Here is a 10,449-nt window from a genome sequence, read left to right as displayed (position 1 = left end):
GGCCGACGGGACTTGTAAAAATTTCGGTCCGAGCCGACCGAAAGGCGATGCGCGGCGTCCCGGAGTCGATCCGGGCCGACGGGACTTGTAAAAATTTCGGTCCGAGTCGACCGAAAGGCGATGCGCGGCGTCCCGGAGTCGATCCGGGCCGACGGGACTTGTAAAAATTACGGTCCGAGTCGACCGAAAGGCGATGCGCGGCGTCCCGGAGTCGATCCGGGCCGACGGGACTTGTAAAAATTTCGGTCCGAGTCGACCGAAAGGCGATGCGCGGCGTCCCGGAGTCGATCCGGGCCGACGGGACTTGTAAAAATTACGGTCCGAGTCGACCGAAAGGCGATGCGCGGCGTCCCGGAGTCGATCCGGGCCGACGGGACTTGTAAAAATTTCGGTCCGAGTCGACCGAAAGGCGATGCGCGGCGTTCCGGAGTCGATCCGGGCCGACGGGACTTGTAAAAATTTCGGTCCGAGTCGACCGAAAGGCGATGCGCGGCGTCCCGGAGTCGATCCGGGCCGACGGGACTTGTAAAAATTTCGGTCCGAGTCGACCGAAAGGCGATGCGCGGCGTCCCGGAGTCGATCCGGGCCGACGGAACTTGTAAAAATTTCGGTCCGAGTCGACCGAAAGGCGATGCGCGGCGTCCCGGAGTCGATCCGGGCCGACGGGACTTGTAAAAATTTCGGTCCGAGTCGACCGAAAGGCGATGCGCGGCGTCCCGGAGTCGATCCGGGCCGACGGGACTTGTAAAAATTTCGGTCCGAGTCGACCGAAAGGCGATGCGCGGCGTCCCGGAGTCGATCCGGGCCGACGGGACTCGTAAAAATTTCGGTCCGAGCCGACCGAAAGGCGATGCGCGGCGTCCCGGAGTCGATCCGGGCCGACGGGACTTGTAAAAATTTCGGTCCGAGTCGACCGAAAGGCGATGCGCGGCGTCCCGGAGTCGATCCGGGCCGACGGGACTTGTAAAAATTACGGTCCGAGTCGACCGAAAGGCGATGCGCGGCGTCCCGGAGTCGATCCGGGCCGACGGGACTTGTAAAAATTTCGGTCCGAGTCGACCGAAAGGCGATGCGCGGCGTCCCGGAGTCGATCCGGGCCGACGGGACTTGTAAAAATTACGGTCCGAGTCGACCGAAAGGCGATGCGCGGCGTCCCGGAGTCGATCCGGGCCGACGGGACTTGTAAAAATTTCGGTCCGAGTCGACCGAAAGGCGATGCGCGGCGTTCCGGAGTCGATCCGGGCCGACGGGACTTGTAAAAATTTCGGTCCGAGTCGACCGAAAGGCGATGCGCGGCGTCCCGGAGTCGATCCGGGCCGACGGGACTTGTAAAAATTTCGGTCCGAGTCGACCGAAAGGCGATGCGCGGCGTCTTGGAGACTATACGGGCCGACGGGACTCGATGAAGTTTCGTTCCGAGTCGACCGAAAGGCGATGCGCGGCGTCCCGGAGTCGATCCGGGCCGACGGGACTTGTAAAAATTTCGGTCCGAGTCGACCGAAAGGCGATGCGCGGCGTCTTGGAGACTATACGGGCCGACGGGACTCGATGAAGTTTCGTTCCGAGTCGACCGAAAGGCAATGCGCCGCGTCCCGGGGCCGATGGGTCGACGGCGGACGGACCGACCCCCGGTGCGGCGCGACGGGACACTTGTGAAAATTTCGGTCCGAGTCGACCGAGAGGCGACGCGCGGCGACGCGCGGCCTCCCCGAGTCGATCCGGGCCGACGGAACTTGTAAAAATTTCGGTCCGAGTCGACCGAAAGGCGATGCGCGGCGTCCCGGAGTCGATCCGGGCCGACGGGACTTGTAAAAATTACGGTCCGAGTCGACCGAAAGGCGATGCGCGGCGTCCCGGAGTCGATCCGGGCCGACGGGACTTGTAAAAATTTCGGTCCGAGTCGACCGAAAGGCGATGCGCGGCGTCTTGGAGACTATACGGGCCGACGGGACTCGATGAAGTTTCGGTCCGAGTCGACCGAAAGGCGATGCGCGGCGTCCCGGAGTCGATCCGGGCCGACGGGACTTGTAAAAATTACGGTCCGAGTCGACCGAAAGGCGATGCGCGGCGTCCCGGAGTCGATCCGGGCCGACGGGACTTGTAAAAATTTCGGTCCGAGTCGACCGAAAGGCGATGCGCGGCGTCTTGGAGACTATACGGGCCGACGGGACTCGATGAAGTTTCGTTCCGAGTCGACCGAAAGGCGATGCGCGGCGTCCCGGAGTCGATCCGGGCCGACGGAACTTGTAAAAATTTCGGTCCGAGTCGACCGAAAGGCGATGCGCGGCGTCCCGGAGTCGATCCGGGCCGACGGGACTTGTAAAAATTACGGTCCGAGTCGACCGAAAGGCGATGCGCGGCGTCCCGGAGTCGATCCGGGCCGACGGGACTTGTAAAAATTACGGTCCGAGTCGACCGAAAGGCGATGCGCGGCGTCCCGGAGTCGATCCGGGCCGACGGGACTTGTAAAAATTTCGGTCCGAGTCGACCGAAAGGCGATGCGCGGCGTCTTGGAGACTATACGGGCCGACGGGACTCGATGAAGTTTCGTTCCGAGTCGACCGAAAGGCGATGCGCGGCGTCCCGGAGTCGATCCGGGCCGACGGAACTTGTAAAAATTTCGGTCCGAGTCGACCGAAAGGCGATGCGCGGCGTCCCGGAGTCGATCCGGGCCGACGGGACTTGTAAAAATTTCGGTCCGAGTCGACCGAAAGGCGATGCGCGGCGTCCCGGAGTCGATCCGGGCCGACGGGACTTGTAAAAATTACGGTCCGAGTCGACCGAAAGGCGATGCGCGGCGTCCCGGAGTCGATCCGGGCCGACGGGACTTGTAAAAATTTCGGTCCGAGTCGACCGAAAGGCGATGCGCGGCGTTCCGGAGTCGATCCGGGCCGACGGGACTTGTAAAAATTTCGGTCCGAGTCGACCGAAAGGCGATGCGCGGCGTCCCGGAGTCGATCCGGGCCGACGGGACTTGTAAAAATTTCGGTCCGAGTCGACCGAAAGGCGATGCGCGGCGTCCCGGAGTCGATCCGGGCCGACGGGACTTGTAAAAATTACGGTCCGAGTCGACCGAAAGGCGATGCGCGGCGTCCCGGAGTCGATCCGGGCCGACGGGACTTGTAAAAATTTCGGTCCGAGTCGACCGAAAGGCGATGCGCGGCGTTCCGGAGTCGATCCGGGCGGACGGGACTTGTAAAAATTTCGGTCCGAGTCGACCGAAAGGCGATGCGCGGCGTCCCGGAGTCGATCCGGGCCGACGGGACTTGTAAAAATTTCGGTCCGAGTCGACCGAAAGGCGATGCGCGGCGTCCCGGAGTCGATCCGGGCCGACGGGACTTGTAAAAATTTCGGTCCGAGTCGACCGAAAGGCGATGCGCGGCGTTCCGGAGTCGATCCGGGCGGACGGGACTTGTAAAAATTTCGGTCCGAGTCGACCGAAAGGCGATGCGCGGCGTCCCGGAGTCGATCCGGGCCGACGGGACTTGTAAAAATTTCGGTCCGAGTCGACCGAAAGGCGATGCGCGGCGTCCCGGAGTCGATCCGGGCCGACGGGACTTGTAAAAATTTCGGTCCGAGTCGACCGAAAGGCGATGCGCGGCGTTCCGGAGTCGATCCGGGCCGACGGGACTTGTAAAAATTTCGGTCCGAGTCGACCGAAAGGCGATGCGCGGCGTCCCGGAGTCGATCCGGGCCGACGGGACTTGTAAAAATTTCGGTCCGAGTCGACCGAAAGGCGATGCGCGGCGTTCCGGAGTCGATCCGGGCGGACGGGACTTGTAAAAATTTCGGTCCGAGTCGACCGAAAGGCGATGCGCGGCGTCCCGGAGTCGATCCGGGCCGACGGGACTTGTAAAAATTTCGGTCCGAGTCGACCGAAAGGCGATGCGCGGCGTCCCGGAGTCGATCCGGGCCGACGGGACTTGTAAAAATTTCGGTCCGAGTCGACCGAAAGGCGATGCGCGGCGTTCCGGAGTCGATCCGGGCCGACGGGACTTGTAAAAATTTCGGTCCGAGTCGACCGAAAGGCGATGCGCGGCGTCCCGGAGTCGATCCGGGCCGACGGGACTTGTAAAAATTTCGGTCCGAGTCGACCGAAAGGCGATGCGCGGCGTCTTGGAGACTATACGGGCCGACGGGACTCGATGAAGTTTCGTTCCGAGTCGACCGAAAGGCGATGCGCGGCGTCCCGGAGTCGATCCGGGCCGACGGGACTTGTAAAAATTTCGGTCCGAGTCGACCGAAAGGCGATGCGCGGCGTCTTGGAGACTATACGGGCCGACGGGACTCGATGAAGTTTCGTTCCGAGTCGACCGAAAGGCAATGCGCCGCGTCCCGGGGCCGATGGGTCGACGGCGGACGGACCGACCCCCGGTGCGGCGCGACGGGACACTTGTGAAAATTTCGGTCCGAGTCGACCGAGAGGCGACGCGCGGCGACGCGCGGCCTCCCCGAGTCGATCCGGGCCGACGGAACTTGTAAAAATTTCGGTCCGAGTCGACCGAAAGGCGATGCGCGGCGTCCCGGAGTCGATCCGGGCCGACGGGACTTGTAAAAATTACGGTCCGAGTCGACCGAAAGGCGATGCGCGGCGTCCCGGAGTCGATCCGGGCCGACGGGACTTGTAAAAATTTCGGTCCGAGTCGACCGAAAGGCGATGCGCGGCGTCTTGGAGACTATACGGGCCGACGGGACTCGATGAAGTTTCGGTCCGAGTCGACCGAAAGGCGATGCGCGGCGTCCCGGAGTCGATCCGGGCCGACGGGACTTGTAAAAATTACGGTCCGAGTCGACCGAAAGGCGATGCGCGGCGTCCCGGAGTCGATCCGGGCCGACGGGACTTGTAAAAATTTCGGTCCGAGTCGACCGAAAGGCGATGCGCGGCGTCTTGGAGACTATACGGGCCGACGGGACTCGATGAAGTTTCGTTCCGAGTCGACCGAAAGGCGATGCGCGGCGTCCCGGAGTCGATCCGGGCCGACGGAACTTGTAAAAATTTCGGTCCGAGTCGACCGAAAGGCGATGCGCGGCGTCCCGGAGTCGATCCGGGCCGACGGGACTTGTAAAAATTACGGTCCGAGTCGACCGAAAGGCGATGCGCGGCGTCCCGGAGTCGATCCGGGCCGACGGGACTTGTAAAAATTTCGGTCCGAGTCGACCGAAAGGCGATGCGCGGCGTCTTGGAGACTATACGGGCCGACGGGACTCGATGAAGTTTCGTTCCGAGTCGACCGAAAGGCGATGCGCGGCGTCCCGGAGTCGATCCGGGCCGACGGGACTTGTAAAAATTACGGTCCGAGTCGACCGAAAGGCGATGCGCGGCGTCCCGGAGTCGATCCGGGCCGACGGGACTTGTAAAAATTTCGGTCCGAGTCGACCGAAAGGCGATGCGCGGCGTCTTGGAGACTATACGGGCCGACGGGACTCGATGAAGTTTCGTTCCGAGTCGACCGAAAGGCGATGCGCGGCGTCCCGGAGTCGATCCGGGCCGACGGAACTTGTAAAAATTTCGGTCCGAGTCGACCGAAAGGCGATGCGCGGCGTCCCGGAGTCGATCCGGGCCGACGGGACTTGTAAAAATTTCGGTCCGAGTCGACCGAAAGGCGATGCGCGGCGTCCCGGAGTCGATCCGGGCCGACGGGACTTGTAAAAATTACGGTCCGAGTCGACCGAAAGGCGATGCGCGGCGTCCCGGAGTCGATCCGGGCCGACGGGACTTGTAAAAATTTCGGTCCGAGTCGACCGAAAGGCGATGCGCGGCGTCTTGGAGACTATACGGGCCGACGGGACTCGATGAAGTTTCGTTCCGAGTCGACCGAAAGGCGATGCGCGGCGTCCCGGAGTCGATCCGGGCCGACGGAACTTGTAAAAATTTCGGTCCGAGTCGACCGAAAGGCGATGCGCGGCGTCCCGGAGTCGATCCGGGCCGACGGGACTTGTAAAAATTTCGGTCCGAGTCGACCGAAAGGCGATGCGCGGCGTCCCGGAGTCGATCCGGGCCGACGGGACTTGTAAAAATTACGGTCCGAGTCGACCGAAAGGCGATGCGCGGCGTCCCGGAGTCGATCCGGGCCGACGGGACTTGTAAAAATTTCGGTCCGAGTCGACCGAAAGGCGATGCGCGGCGTTCCGGAGTCGATCCGGGCCGACGGGACTTGTAAAAATTTCGGTCCGAGTCGACCGAAAGGCGATGCGCGGCGTCCCGGAGTCGATCCGGGCCGACGGGACTTGTAAAAATTTCGGTCCGAGTCGACCGAAAGGCGATGCGCGGCGTCCCGGAGTCGATCCGGGCCGACGGGACTTGTAAAAATTTCGGTCCGAGCCGACCGAAAGGCGATGCGCGGCGTCCCGGAGTCGATCCGGGCCGACGGGACTTGTAAAAATTTCGGTCCGAGTCGACCGAAAGGCGATGCGCGGCGTCCCGGAGTCGATCCGGGCCGACGGGACTTGTAAAAATTACGGTCCGAGTCGACCGAAAGGCGATGCGCGGCGTCCCGGAGTCGATCCGGGCCGACGGGACTTGTAAAAATTTCGGTCCGAGTCGACCGAAAGGCGATGCGCGGCGTCCCGGAGTCGATCCGGGCCGACGGGACTTGTAAAAATTACGGTCCGAGTCGACCGAAAGGCGATGCGCGGCGTCCCGGAGTCGATCCGGGCCGACGGGACTTGTAAAAATTTCGGTCCGAGTCGACCGAAAGGCGATGCGCGGCGTTCCGGAGTCGATCCGGGCCGACGGGACTTGTAAAAATTTCGGTCCGAGTCGACCGAAAGGCGATGCGCGGCGTCCCGGAGTCGATCCGGGCCGACGGGACTTGTAAAAATTTCGGTCCGAGTCGACCGAAAGGCGATGCGCGGCGTCCCGGAGTCGATCCGGGCCGACGGAACTTGTAAAAATTTCGGTCCGAGTCGACCGAAAGGCGATGCGCGGCGTCCCGGAGTCGATCCGGGCCGACGGGACTTGTAAAAATTTCGGTCCGAGTCGACCGAAAGGCGATGCGCGGCGTCCCGGAGTCGATCCGGGCCGACGGGACTTGTAAAAATTACGGTCCGAGTCGACCGAAAGGCGATGCGCGGCGTCCCGGAGTCGATCCGGGCCGACGGGACTTGTAAAAATTTCGGTCCGAGTCGACCGAAAGGCGATGCGCGGCGTTCCGGAGTCGATCCGGGCCGACGGGACTTGTAAAAATTTCGGTCCGAGTCGACCGAAAGGCGATGCGCGGCGTCCCGGAGTCGATCCGGGCCGACGGGACTTGTAAAAATTTCGGTCCGAGTCGACCGAAAGGCGATGCGCGGCGTCCCGGAGTCGATCCGGGCCGACGGGACTTGTAAAAATTTCGGTCCGAGCCGACCGAAAGGCGATGCGCGGCGTCCCGGAGTCGATCCGGGCCGACGGGACTTGTAAAAATTTCGGTCCGAGTCGACCGAAAGGCGATGCGCGGCGTCCCGGAGTCGATCCGGGCCGACGGGACTTGTAAAAATTACGGTCCGAGTCGACCGAAAGGCGATGCGCGGCGTCCCGGAGTCGATCCGGGCCGACGGGACTTGTAAAAATTTCGGTCCGAGTCGACCGAAAGGCGATGCGCGGCGTCCCGGAGTCGATCCGGGCCGACGGGACTTGTAAAAATTACGGTCCGAGTCGACCGAAAGGCGATGCGCGGCGTCCCGGAGTCGATCCGGGCCGACGGGACTTGTAAAAATTTCGGTCCGAGTCGACCGAAAGGCGATGCGCGGCGTTCCGGAGTCGATCCGGGCGGACGGGACTTGTAAAAATTTCGGTCCGAGTCGACCGAAAGGCGATGCGCGGCGTCCCGGAGTCGATCCGGGCCGACGGGACTTGTAAAAATTTCGGTCCGAGTCGACCGAAAGGCGATGCGCGGCGTCCCGGAGTCGATCCGGGCCGACGGGACTTGTAAAAATTTCGGTCCGAGTCGACCGAAAGGCGATGCGCGGCGTTCCGGAGTCGATCCGGGCCGACGGGACTTGTAAAAATTTCGGTCCGAGTCGACCGAAAGGCGATGCGCGGCGTCCCGGAGTCGATCCGGGCCGACGGGACTTGTAAAAATTTCGGTCCGAGTCGACCGAAAGGCGATGCGCGGCGTCTTGGAGACTATACGGGCCGACGGGACTCGATGAAGTTTCGTTCCGAGTCGACCGAAAGGCGATGCGCGGCGTCCCGGAGTCGATCCGGGCCGACGGGACTTGTAAAAATTTCGGTCCGAGTCGACCGAAAGGCGATGCGCGGCGTCTTGGAGACTATACGGGCCGACGGGACTCGATGAAGTTTCGTTCCGAGTCGACCGAAAGGCAATGCGCCGCGTCCCGGGGCCGATGGGTCGACGGCGGACGGACCGACCCCCGGTGCGGCGCGACGGGACACTTGTGAAAATTTCGGTCCGAGTCGACCGAGAGGCGACGCGCGGCGACGCGCGGCCTCCCCGAGTCGATCCGGGCCGACGGAACTTGTAAAAATTTCGGTCCGAGTCGACCGAAAGGCGATGCGCGGCGTCCCGGAGTCGATCCGGGCCGACGGGACTTGTAAAAATTACGGTCCGAGTCGACCGAAAGGCGATGCGCGGCGTCCCGGAGTCGATCCGGGCCGACGGGACTTGTAAAAATTTCGGTCCGAGTCGACCGAAAGGCGATGCGCGGCGTTCCGGAGTCGATCCGGGCCGACGGGACTTGTAAAAATTTCGGTCCGAGTCGACCGAAAGGCGATGCGCGGCGTCCCGGAGTCGATCCGGGCCGACGGGACTTGTAAAAATTTCGGTCCGAGTCGACCGAAAGGCGATGCGCGGCGTCCCGGAGTCGATCCGGGCCGACGGGACTTGTAAAAATTTCGGTCCGAGTCGACCGAAAGGCGATGCGCGGCGTCCCGGAGTCGATCCGGGCCGACGGGACTTGTAAAAATTACGGTCCGAGTCGACCGAAAGGCGATGCGCGGCGTCCCGGAGTCGATCCGGGCCGACGGGACTTGTAAAAATTTCGGTCCGAGTCGACCGAAAGGCGATGCGCGGCGTCCCGGAGTCGATCCGGGCCGACGGGACTTGTAAAAATTTCGGTCCGAGTCGACCGAAAGGCGATGCGCGGCGTCCCGGAGTCGATCCGGGCCGACGGGACTTGTAAAAATTACGGTCCGAGTCGACCGAAAGGCGATGCGCGGCGTCCCGGAGTCGATCCGGGCCGACGGGACTTGTAAAAATTACGGTCCGAGTCGACCGAAAGGCGATGCGCGGCGTCCCGGAGTCGATCCGGGCCGACGGGACTTGTAAAAATTTCGGTCCGAGTCGACCGAAAGGCGATGCGCGGCGTTCCGGAGTCGATCCGGGCGGACGGGACTTGTAAAAATTTCGGTCCGAGTCGACCGAAAGGCGATGCGCGGCGTCCCGGAGTCGATCCGGGCCGACGGGACTTGTAAAAATTTCGGTCCGAGTCGACCGAAAGGCGATGCGCGGCGTCCCGGAGTCGATCCGGGCCGACGGGACTTGTAAAAATTTCGGTCCGAGTCGACCGAAAGGCGATGCGCGGCGTTCCGGAGTCGATCCGGGCCGACGGGACTTGTAAAAATTTCGGTCCGAGTCGACCGAAAGGCGATGCGCGGCGTCCCGGAGTCGATCCGGGCCGACGGGACTTGTAAAAATTTCGGTCCGAGTCGACCGAAAGGCGATGCGCGGCGTCTTGGAGACTATACGGGCCGACGGGACTCGATGAAGTTTCGTTCCGAGTCGACCGAAAGGCGATGCGCGGCGTCCCGGAGTCGATCCGGGCCGACGGGACTTGTAAAAATTTCGGTCCGAGTCGACCGAAAGGCGATGCGCGGCGTCTTGGAGACTATACGGGCCGACGGGACTCGATGAAGTTTCGTTCCGAGTCGACCGAAAGGCAATGCGCCGCGTCCCGGGGCCGATGGGTCGACGGCGGACGGACCGACCCCCGGTGCGGCGCGACGGGACACTTGTGAAAATTTCGGTCCGAGTCGACCGAGAGGCGACGCGCGGCGACGCGCGGCCTCCCCGAGTCGATCCGGGCCGACGGAACTTGTAAAAATTTCGGTCCGAGTCGACCGAAAGGCGATGCGCGGCGTCCCGGAGTCGATCCGGGCCGACGGGACTTGTAAAAATTACGGTCCGAGTCGACCGAAAGGCGATGCGCGGCGTCCCGGAGTCGATCCGGGCCGACGGGACTTGTAAAAATTTCGGTCCGAGTCGACCGAAAGGCGATGCGCGGCGTTCCGGAGTCGATCCGGGCCGACGGGACTTGTAAAAATTTCGGTCCGAGTCGACCGAAAGGCGATGCGCGGCGTCCCGGAGTCGATCCGGGCCGACGGGACTTGTAAAAATTTCGGTCCGAGTCGACCGAAAGGCGATGCGCGGCGTCCCGGAGTCGATCCGGGCCGACGGGACTTGTAAAAATTTCGGTCCGAGCCGACCGAAAGGCGATGCGCGGCGTCCC

This window comes from Neodiprion virginianus, unplaced genomic scaffold, assembly GCF_021901495.1.
Source record: "Neodiprion virginianus isolate iyNeoVirg1 unplaced genomic scaffold, iyNeoVirg1.1 ptg000054l, whole genome shotgun sequence".
Lineage (NCBI taxonomy): Eukaryota > Metazoa > Arthropoda > Insecta > Hymenoptera > Diprionidae > Neodiprion > Neodiprion virginianus.
Note: the sequence above shows the minus strand (reverse complement) of the source record.